Below are 12,140 nucleotides of genomic sequence, written 5' to 3' on the forward strand. Positions count from 1 at the left end.
TCCTATTATATCAAAACTGGAGACACCTAATGTCTCATGGAACATTGTCCTACCTTGAGTAATGTGAACTATCATTGTAGGTTCAGGTGATATCACTCTGATGACACTCAATTTCCCGTCAACATTTCTCTGAATATTTGTGCATGAATTTGTTATTGTTGCCAACCTGTATTATGCCTTTATGATTCCAGAACATTTTCTCATCCTATAGTTCCTCTTGAATTTATTAGTTGTAACTCTTCTGTAAAGAAGATCATTCCTCATTAATTTTATTTGATTATTTCAATATAAAGTTCCTCTGAAAGGAGAGATGTCCATTTAATTCATCAATGCTCAGAACAATGGGTCAAAGATTTAGTAACTTTCAATGGTATCTAATCATGAAACTATACATTTTTATATATTTTCTGTGTTAAGTTCATCAGAGTGATTATGGATCAAATTGTGTTGTGTTTTTGCCAGAGAGAGTTTCTTTTAATGTCTGTATTCATATTTCACTTAACCTAAAGTTTTTCCTCTTGGAATTATATTAATTCCTGACATCTAATCATTTTGAAATATTGTATATGGCTCTTAGACTTCAATGAGATTACCCTTAAATACACTAGCTACCAGCCACACGTTTGATAGTGTTTAATGTTGTCACCAATTATCAGTGGCTCTAATCTACTGCTTCTAATTTAATTAAACTAAAGATGCAAGAGATCATAGGATCACCTAACTGTGATTTGTTCTTCAAAAGTTCCTATTACCTATAAATTCAGTCTATATTCATTGGTATGGAACTGAGAGAACTCCATGATTTATCTGAAAGCTCATTCTCATTGTTTCTTCACCCTGCCTGATTAGTGCTCTAGTTGTCTTTTTTAGCTTCTGAAAAACAAATCTATGTTGAACACCCCTTGCAAATCTAGGTTCAGTGAAGAGTCTGAGCTAAGTTCAAGGAGACTTATAGAATTTAAAATCAGTGCAACAGAATATGTGCTCAGTTTTATAAAATTGTCCAACACCTTTATTTCTGACTGTAGCCTTACAAGAGAGTACCGATAATTATCATACTTTCTAGGTAGGTCTTTCTTTCAAGTGGAGACTGTTCTTACCAGAGTCATTCATGATCTATTTATTTTTTAGCTACATTTTAAAATTATTATCAACAAATGTAATCCTTATTGTTGGTATATTTCCCCTCTATACCCTTTGGGGTAGAGAAAGTATATAGGGAAAATGTCTTAACCACAGTGTCTAGTAACTATTACAAGTCCTATTTTTCAACTGTAAATTACCCATTTCTCTTCCTCATGGCTCTTTCAGCCAGGACAGTATGAGATACCTATTTTAAAGATACTGTTGACTCAGATCCCTGAGTCACCCAGGCTGAGGACTAGATTCTGGACCTCAGCATCATAGCAGTGAATGTATGAGTTGTGATCAAACATATGATGTATGTATAAATTTTAAAAATGTATTACAATGAAAAACAGATTGTCTTTAGAATATTCACCATCACTTTAAACACACGTGCCCCATCATTCTTGCCACCTACTGAAGTAGTTCAAGAAGTCTTCTTTCGTGAATGTCTTTAGTTTTGCTCTTGTGCTTGCCTTGATGTTCTGAATGGATTCAAACTATCTACCTTTAATGGTCAATTTGACTTTTGGGAAGAATTCACATGGCGCCAGATCCAGTGAGTAAAGTGGATGAAGACACACCATAATGTGTTTACAAGCCTGAATTTCGGTTGAGACAGCAGCATTCACTGAATGTTTGATCACACCTTGTAAAAACACTCTGGAAAAAAGAACTTCCTGAACTGCTTCAGAATGTGGCAAGAACGGTGGGATAAATCTGACTGAAGCAAGGGGGAGTATTTTGAAGGGAAGTGAGGGCAATGTGTCTTTTACAGTAATATATATATATATATATATATACATATACATTTTTAAATTTAGCATTCCCCTTATTGTTTTATCACAGTGAAACAGCTGACTTTCCCCTGGTGATACAGTCCTTATGTTTATTTTAACATCATGTTCCTTACTTGAACGTATACAGAAAAACCTTGCCAGGCTCCACGGATTAAATTACCATGTGACCCAATGATTCTATTTTGCAGATGAGAAAACTGAAACCATAGAAGGGAAGAATTTTTCCAAGAGTACAAAGAGTCATGGAAAGAATGTCACTAGTTTAAGGTCTCCTGTTCAGTGTTTACCTTGAGTGTTGAGTGTTTACCTTGTCATGTGGTGATAGAACAGACAAAAATAAAAGGATCATGTTATAATTTGGACTTCATTCATACTCATGGATCATGGAGCTCTAATTGTGCCTAAGACTTGGAGCTCAATTAGCCCACTGTTTCTTTTTTCATTGTTCATTGGTACATTTTAGGCATACAGTGCTGTTATATTCATCATTGGGATCTCGTACATGATGTAACCTGGTTCCTATTTTTCCCCATGGTCTAGATAAATTCAAATAATTTATGGAGATTTTCATTCTATCAGTCTAAGATTGAGATAAAAGACTGAATTTGTTTTAATTCTCTAAGTTATTCTCCTGCAGAGAAGGACTTGGAAACCCCTGAACTCTCATAACTTTTTACTTTTACAGACGAAAAACTGCAGCCTAGGAAGGAGAAGTAATCTTGTATTTCCATATAATTTCTCGCCTAAGATCTTGAGTCATATCACCCTTGACATTTCAGCAGTTATTTACAGCTCTTCTGTTATGGTCTGAAGATATTAGAGCTTTTCATTGTGGAAGATGTATGTTAGGGAAGTCACAAAAGCAGCGCTGTTGTACAGTAAATCCTAGACCAGATTGTGACTTCAGTCCCAAATGCCATCTGGACATGAGTGTCTTTTGCTTCTATTGCTGCTAGCTATATGATTTAGTCTGTTGTATGTATTCAAAAAGGCAAAAAGCTCCTACTAGAAGAAAGCAATAATATGCATTGGCTTCAGTGGATTTAGAGAAATAGCAGTTGAGATTTTTAAGTCAATGTGGGCTACCCTCTGGAAACGTAGTCAGGATCTGAAGTGCCCCACTGTGAATTATTTATGCTGTGGAAATTATTGTCAGATATGTACTATGATGAGGACAGAGTGTGCACTTCGATACTTTAGGGCAGTTAGGTGGCTGTAATATAAACCCATTTTAAGGGCTTATTTAACTATATCAGTTGTCTGTGCCAGTATAGCCTTTGAATTACAACTGTACACTATTTTCCTTAATGATATTGAGCCCTTGCATATGCCAAGAGAAACCATACATCATTTTGTAGCTAGAAGAGGGAGTAAGACAACTTACAGGAGTCTGAAATAAAAGATAAATTTGCTAATTGCTATTTTTAGTGGCAGGAACTATCAAACTAAATTTGTAGGGGATACTGGGAAAGGTAGTATGAGATTAGCCTTGAAGAATGTGTTGTAGAGGTGAAGGAGAAAGAAGGAATGAATGTCAGAATTCATTCCAGACACCGGGAACTGCATAAATAATATAGTGCATGCGTGCTTCAGAGAGCAAAATAGATCAGAGACTTTCCCTGTGCTTATTGTCTTTGAAGGGATATTTTTACTGTTTTACTTTCCTTTAGCACTTCTCAAATGTGAACTCGTGTCTTGTATATATTAATAAAGTGCAATAGCTCTCATAGATGGGAGGAAAACAAAGAAGCATAATTGAACATCTCCTATAAGACAAATAAATTGCTAACGGATGTCTAGAGCTCGGAAAATGATAAAATCACGCCGTAAGTGAAACAGCAGTTTTATGGAGAAGTGAGTAAAATGTGTGAAAAAGGAGGAGCTGGGCTTAGGCCTGTTCTCTGCTATTGTCCCTTTCTTCTGATTAATTGTATCATTTCAAAAGGCTTTTGGAACTCAGTATCTTTATTTCTAAAAAAGACTAAGAAAATGCCTCTTCATTCTATCTGTCTCAGTTTTTAAGTTTTTAAGGATCAAATAAACACATAATTTGGTATTGTCGAGGAATATCATTATTAATAAAAGTACTGATAACATAAAAATACATCATTTAAGGTTTTTTATACATATGCCAATGCATCAGTTTTATAGTATTAGATATAAAGCTATGAGTAACTGACATAAAGAATATTTTCTGATTCCTACGTCTTTTTTCCATGCATTAAAGATGTTTAATTGTTAATATGAATCAAAAAATCCAGCAAGCTGAAGCACTAGTCAGGAAAAAAATCAGCCGCTGTGCATCATGAAGATTTCACTTGCCAGGCACAATGACACTCTTCGAATTCTTCATTTTCAAATATAACTGTATGATGATTTAATTTCTGAAAATGAATTAGGAAAGGAAAATGGTATTTGTTACTTAAGATCATGATAGGAAAACATATTGATTGAATGATTGTTGGTACTGTGCACTGAACCTAAAAGTTTTAAACTGAGCAATATCTTTGGCCCTTTAATTTAAATTTTTCTTTTGAGGCAGGGCCTCACAAAGGGTCTAAATTACACAGATTGGGCTCTCACTTGTGATTGTCCTGTCTCAGGCTTCCCAGTACTTCAATTACAGGTGTGCACCGTCCCACCTGAGAAAAACCTGATTTCTAAGTCATCAAAGTAGAATGGATGTCTTGAGGTCATCCAGAATATCATTTGTAAAACGTGTTATGATTATATTTTCACAGAAATTTTCCTTTTATTATGTTGTTGTTGTTGTTTAAAGAGAAGATATTCTCCTTAATAAAGAACATGCTCAAATAGTGGAAACAGTCAGCAAGCATTTAGAAGCATGTTCATTGTCACTAATAAAAGAAATAAATATAAATGACTAAGATATTGTTTCCATGTATCATGTTTCAAATATTTAAAACAAAAATAACTGGGCAAATTTATACCATCCTTCATTACTGGAATACTTAATTATTAATAAACTATAATAGAATAACTGAAATATATTCTAATGACTAGATGGCCACGAGGAAGTAATCACTGTGAAACTCAGAAAATATCAAAGGAAATGAAGTGACAAGTTAGCAGCAGTCATTTCTAATTAACGTAAGTTACCAGATTTTCATGCACATATGCACATTAAAAATCATCTTGGGCAGGGGATTTAGCTCAGTGGTTCCAACACCTGCCTTGCAAGCACAAGGATCCTAGTTTGGTCCCCGGTACAAAAAATAAAAATCATCTTTAAGAATTTCTTGTTTCTACTTACATTAAAAGTATAATCTACTCAAAGTGGCAGCAGCATTCAGCTACTGATTCACATGTGGCCTTTCTTTTTGCCTTATTTGGACTTCTATATTGTAGATATTTGATATCCGCTGCATAAACATCATAGATATTTGCAGATTAGATTTTACATTTACCTAGTTACAGATTTCAGCAGTGACATATGCAAATTGCTACATCATTTGGGACGACAAATGTATGCACCTAAAGGGTATTATTTGTTAGATAAATATATAGGACTCCTTTTATTTTTTTCTGTAGTCATGTTCCATAAAAGAAGATTCAAGAAGACATTTGCTCTGTAGATCAGAATGTAGAATTTTACCCAAGAAAGCAGCATCTTACTATTTTCTAGTGAAAAAGTATGTTTGACAAGCATGTTTTGCATGACTACTTGCTGAGTCATGACTACTAGCAAGTAATATCAGAGCTTTATGAATTTTAATGCAATTTTTATTTTGGAATTGAAAAAATCTTGTCTTATAATATATTTACTAAGACACATCTAAAAGGCTTAAGTGCTTGGCATTGAGCAGTTTTCCTTTATATAATGATGTAAAGTATGTGAATAGTTAATGTGAGTCATCTGATATCAGGGTTCCAAGCAAGGAAACTTGTTGTTTTAGCTTTAGGTAAAATTCTTATTTGTTTTGACCTTCAATGGACTATTTTCTGTGAATATGTTTCTTCATCCATAAAATGGTACTAATAATGCCTTCTTTGCTTACTTTTCAAGTTTGTTTAGAGACTTGAAAATGATAATGCATGGAAGTTAACTAACACCTCATGTGCCCAGCTTGACCACATACTCAGCTGTTTGGTAATTAGTTCAATTACAGTGAACCAAAGGGGAATAAGTTGCTGATTTAATTTTGGGTTGAAGTAATTGTTTTCACACTGTGTCACAGCGGAATTTAGTCCCAGCATTTTTTTTTCAGCTTTAATTGTGTTTATGGGTACATTTTAGGGATACAGTACAGTTACATACATTGTTGGGATCTTGTACCTCTATATGACAAGTCTTGATTCTCATTTTCCCCCCTCACCCCTGCCCTCCCTTCACCCCCCCTGCCCTCCCCAAGTATGTGCATCTATAGAAGACATTTGCTCAGAGTAGAGGAGACTATTTTATGTACAAAATTGAAAATTCACGTGAACTTGTAAATATCCCAAATAATGTTTCTTCTTAAGTGCTTTCCAGCTCCTTTGGTATCCTCCTCTGTAACATCCAATTTGACATCTATTGTCCTTGATATATTGTAAACTGCGTGGAGTCACTTTTCTCACATTTGCTCATCACTGAGTCTCATGTCTATTAATGTGCTTGACACACACTAAATAGTCAATGGTGATGGTAATTCTATATATATACAGCACAGATAATATGTATGCACATATTCACTGTTAGTGATGGACTCATTAAGTGCCCCCTACTGCCTCCCACTAAGTACAGCATTGGATTTTTATTAGATACATAATAAATGGAGCTTTTGCAAATGGGAAAGGGACCAAGAGTTAGAAAGAGCTGGAAGGGATAGGAGGGACAGGGGATAAAACACAATTAAGATGTGTTATGTACTCCCCACATTAATGTAACCATCATGTACTGCAAACATGTACTAGTAATAAATAATAAATGATGACTGTATATTCTTTGTATTATTAAGGATGGGCAGTAGGAGTGCAGTAGTTATTGCTTTACAGTAAATTTAAATGTTAATCCTCATATAACACTCAAATACTTATAGAATTGTGCCTAAAAAGGATATTGTCCCAAATAATGCATTAACACATACATCTAAATCTATTTTCCAGATTTGATAAGTACAAGTCCAAAAATGAATAGAAATACATTGCTTAAAGTTTTAATTATCTACTCTAAACTGGAGTTGAAGGTTCATCTGAAGTATCTACCTTTTTCTGGCCCAAACCTTCATGCTCTTAGTACTACCTATGCTTCCTGATTATTTGTTTTCTTATAGATATCCCAATCTTGTTACTAAGAAAAACATCTTCCAGATTAAATAAAGAATACATCACAATGTCTTATTATTCAATAGTTGCAAAAGGCATGGGGAAACTGAACAATCTATTTTTTTTTTAATGTTACCTGGTCAGCTTTCTTAATTAGCATAACTGCAGCTGCCAGGGCTTTATAAACAAGCGAACTATCTCTTCACAGCTGGATCTAAATTCTAAGATAAATATGTCACTGGCTAATTCTATGGACCTACTCCTTCAATGAGCACACCTAAAGCAGTATGATTTTTTTCAATAAGGTACAAACTAAAAGGCTGGGTCACATTTAGGATCCCTGACACAGGGGGTAGCAGAATTAGTTTTATTTGTTTAAATGCTGACTCTTGCTCTTTACCCTATAATAATCGCTGTCTTTCTGGGCCCTTTAAAGATTTATACATATAGAGAATCTAGATACTCTAAATTTTATCCCAAAAATTCTTTCATCTGCTTTAAGTCCTTTTATCTCCAAGCAGCAAAAACTTTATATCCTGCCTCCTGAAGCCTCATTAACAGTCTCTCAATACTCTGTTGTTTTATTTAGTACATCAGAAAATTAACAATAATCATCATTTTATGTATGAAACTTCACGCCCTTTAATCTAATTTGGTATCAAAAGCATTTTTTAATAAAACCTCTTAATAACTTTTTCTATAGAAAATGTCATATTTTGAAAATGACTATTATAAACATATCATAATAACATATTTAAAATCCAACCCTTTGATGATAACCAATGTAAACATTCTATAACAACATATTGAATGATGTTTGTTGGGAGTGTATCTTCCCATAGTCTATGAAAACTATTGGAGCTCCCATTGGTGAATAAAGACCAGAATAAATTTTTCTGAGCAGCTGTCTTTTTTGCTATTAACAGGACTCTATCTGGACCTAAGAGTTTATTTAATTATCTTAACAAAATTAACTTATAAAACCAGGTTATAGAAATTAATGAATTATTAGTATCCTTAATGTCATTTCAATCAAAATATAATTGGACAAACAGTTTTCAAACAATTGGACAGACACAAACATAGGAGACAATTTATGAAACTATAATACACTCAAATGTATTCAGCCAATTGAATTATAAAATCTCTCTTATTTATTTTTTTTGTTTTTGGTACTGGGGATTGAACTTGGGTCCTTGCGCTTGCAAGGCAGGTGGCATCACCATTGAGTTAAATCTCCAGCCCTAAAATTTCCTTTTGTTAAGACTAGTCAAAACGTTTGCAGATCAGTTAACAGAAATCTCTTGTAGAATTACAATCAACAGGAAGGAAAGCTCTTTGTTACTGTAAAAGTAAACCTTTTGTAACAAACTTGGAACCAACAAGCAAACACATATAAATCATGTCCATACACCTTTTCTACATACTTAGGCCTTCTGGTCTTGTATATCTTTCTTTATCTATTTCTAACAAGACAAACATACAAAATCCTTTCATATCAAAAGTATATCTCTTTTACCCATAGCTTTCTTAATATCTTTCTCTGTCTCATTTACTATTAACCTTCTGTAGTAAACTTCAGCAGTTAAAATCTTAAAATGTTCTTTTTCTGTTCTCAGATTGTTACATCTTAAAATTTGACTTGGTACCTATAGAATAGTTTTAACCTTGAGTTTTTATAAACAAAGTACAAAAAAGCAAGTTAACTCTATAATTGTAATTTAAGAATTTGCAATGCACAAGAAGAGTTTTAAGCACACCAGTTACACTTAATTTAAATTGAAACAAAGATACATTTATCAAATAGTTAAAATTTTTAACTTGATTTTTCTTTTATTGAGTTTATTGGTACATTTTAGGTATACAGTACAGTTACATTCATTATTTGAATCTTGTACCTTTACATGGCAGGTCTTGGTTCTCATTTTTTCCCCTTGTCCCTGCCCTCCCTTCACCCCCATAGCTTTCCCACCCTTCCCACTTTCCCTACACCTTTAGCCCTTTTCTTCTCATTTCACAATGTCAGTTATCTCAATAGGATTTTATGTACTATAACAGTTTATTCACACCAGAGAAACTATTCGGTATTTACACATGTGTGACTTATTTATTTCACTTAGGAGTATATCCTCAATATGTATCCATTTTCCTATGACTGGGTCTAGTTTCTCATTCTTTATGGCTGAGTAGTATTCCATTTTGTAGAAAAACCACATCTTTATCCAATCTCCAACTGATGGGCAAAGAAGACATCGATGGCTCTCAAATAATAGTCACATAATATCAGGCCCTCAACTGTGAGAATCCCCACCTATGTTTTGTTCCAGTTAAAACCTTATACCCTGCTACTTCTTGCCCTCAGAACCCGGCGGCCCTGACCATGACTGCCTCAGGGTCACCGACCAGTTGTTCTCTAGTCATCCAGGTCTGCAGAATGTCCCACTGCCTGATGCTGATTTCGTCCTGTTCAAGGATGGGAGTAGCTTTGTGGAAAATGGGGTATGCTATGCTGGCTATGCAGAGATGACTCTATGCAGAGATAAAGTGTTCCAAGCAGGACCCCTCCCCCAACAGATGGTCAGCTCAGTGAGCAGAGCTATGGGCGCTCATACAGGCTCTCCGAAGGGCAAAAGAAAAGAGGGCAAATGTTTCTACAGATTACTGTTTGCTACTTTGCGTATCTTTGGTATAGTATATAACAGTGTGGTCTCACAGCAGAGCGCAAACTTATTAAAAGTAAACAAGATATAGTATAGTTGTTTGAGGCAATGTGGAAATCTGACAAAGCAATAATTCATTACTCGGAGCACCAAGAAGGAAAAGGTGCAATAGCAAATGGCAATGTGAAGGTAGACAGATAAGCCAAAAGGACAACTGAATAGAAACTTTAGATGATTATACCCACCCCCTGTAAAGGTTATAAATATGTGTTAGTATGGGCTTGTACTTTTTCTGGATGGTCTGAGGCTTTCCCTATAAAAACAGAGGGCTTCAGAGGTATGCAAGATTTTATTTTAAAAAATTTCAACTTTTGGTCTGCCTCCCTCCATAGGCAGTGACAATGGGCCAGCATTTGTAACAGTTTGTACAAGATCTAGCTAAACTGTTTTACTGATTATTGTCTTCAGAGTTCTGGTAGGGTTAAAAAATAATAAATCGTACCATTAAGTCAAATATTGTTAGATGACACCAGGTTATGAGTTGATCTGCTCCCTATGGCCTTCTTTAAATTAAGGGATACCCAAGTCATACTGGGTTCTTCCCATATGAGGTGTTGTTTGAAAGGCCACCCTGTATCTTGAGACTTTATAAAATCATCTCAACTGGGCTTATCCAGTATAAAATCACAACTGTTAGAATTGGTGAAATATTTCAAAATATTCAGGGTAAATTAAAAATAAAGAGGACCTTCCTGTGCTAACTCCTGCCCACCTGATAAAACCGGAGGACCGATTTGATGTTAAAAATTAGAAAAGGGACCCCTTTATGACCTATATGAAAAGGGCCATGTAAGGCACTTATGGTTACTCCCACAGCTGTCAAGGTAACTAAAGTTTAGCTACCACCATGCTAAAGTGAAATAGGTCTAGCCAGAGAATTTCAAAGACTTTGACTCCAGGAGACAACACACTCAAAGCCCTGCTCTCACCACACAGGAAGCTGGTGAGTCTGCGCATGGCTGAAGAATGAGGACCGCAATCGAGATATGGACTCTTACATTGTGTAAACTGTTATGAGATATCATGCTTTTAAATGAAAGGTTTATAAGCCTAAAGATGATCCAAAAAATATGTGACCTTTGAAATGGTAAATGGGAACTGGATGGACATCCCCTCATTCCTCCTTTTGATGCCTGTCCAAAAGAACTTTATGAGGGAAGTGTACAAAAGGGATATATTGGGTCAAAAAAAAATACATCGCAAAATTGAAGTTGCATTGAATTTATTGTAATAGAGGTCTTAAGCTATTTTCTTTTTTAAAAAATTAATTTTATTGGTACATTTTAGGTGTAAAACATAATGACACTCATCACTGGAGATATGTATCTTTACATAATATACCATGCTTCTTATTTTTCCCCCATTCCCCTGCCCTCCCTTCAACCCCCCACCCTCTCTATTTACAAATACTTTGTTTCCATTTTTTTATTTTCTCATATTAATTCCATTTCCTTGTTTCCTTTCCCCTACTCCTCCCACTTCCCCTTCCCCTGTGCACTTTTTCTTCCTATTTCACATTATCTATTATATATTTTAGTCCTTATTTACACTTTCAGTTTCTCAAACCAAAGAAGCTATTCGGTATTTACACATGTATCCTATTTATTTCACTTAAGAGTATGGCCTCAATGTGCATCTATTTAGCTATAAATGCCTCTAATTTCTCATTCTTTATGGATGTTTACTACTCCATTTTATAAAAAAAAAAAATCTTTATCCAGTCTCCAGTTGATGGGCAATTGGGCTGTTTCCAAGTTTTAGCTATTACAAACTGTGCTACTATGAACATGCATGCACATATATTGCTGTGGTATGATTCTTTGTATTCTTTTGGGAAGTTACCCAGCAGGGGAATAGCTAGTTCAAATGGAACCTCTCATCCTACTTCTTTGAGGTATATCTGTACTGATTTCCATGGTGGTTGCAACAGTCTACACTCTCACCAACAGTGGAAAAAGGCTCATTTTTCCTCACAGCATTTGTTATTGGTTGCTATTTGTTTTTTGGTTGATTTCATGATAGCAGCCATTCTTTATTAAGCTATTTTCTACTAATGACCAATTTCAAGAAATAATTTGCCTTGGTTTTAGCAATATGCTAAGTTCATTTCTTAGTTATAATATATTGATTTGCCATATTTATTGTGAAAGGAAGAAAAGAATCTTACACTTTGAGTAAAAAGAATATGAAAAATAGAATCTATAATATAATGAAATTTGTAGAATATGTA

General features: G+C 34.7%; 1 pseudogene; it reads left to right on the forward strand.

The window, feature by feature from the left end:
• The first annotated feature begins 3,717 nt into the window (after positions 1–3,717).
• The window catches only part of LOC104876908, a 19,623-nt pseudogene continuing 11,200 nt past the window's right edge, over positions 3,718–12,140 (forward strand).

Source organism: Fukomys damarensis, unplaced genomic scaffold (genome assembly GCF_012274545.1).
Source record: "Fukomys damarensis isolate Sample0158 unplaced genomic scaffold, DMR_v1.0_HiC HiC_scaffold_39, whole genome shotgun sequence".
In the NCBI taxonomy this organism is placed as follows: domain Eukaryota; kingdom Metazoa; phylum Chordata; class Mammalia; order Rodentia; family Bathyergidae; genus Fukomys; species Fukomys damarensis.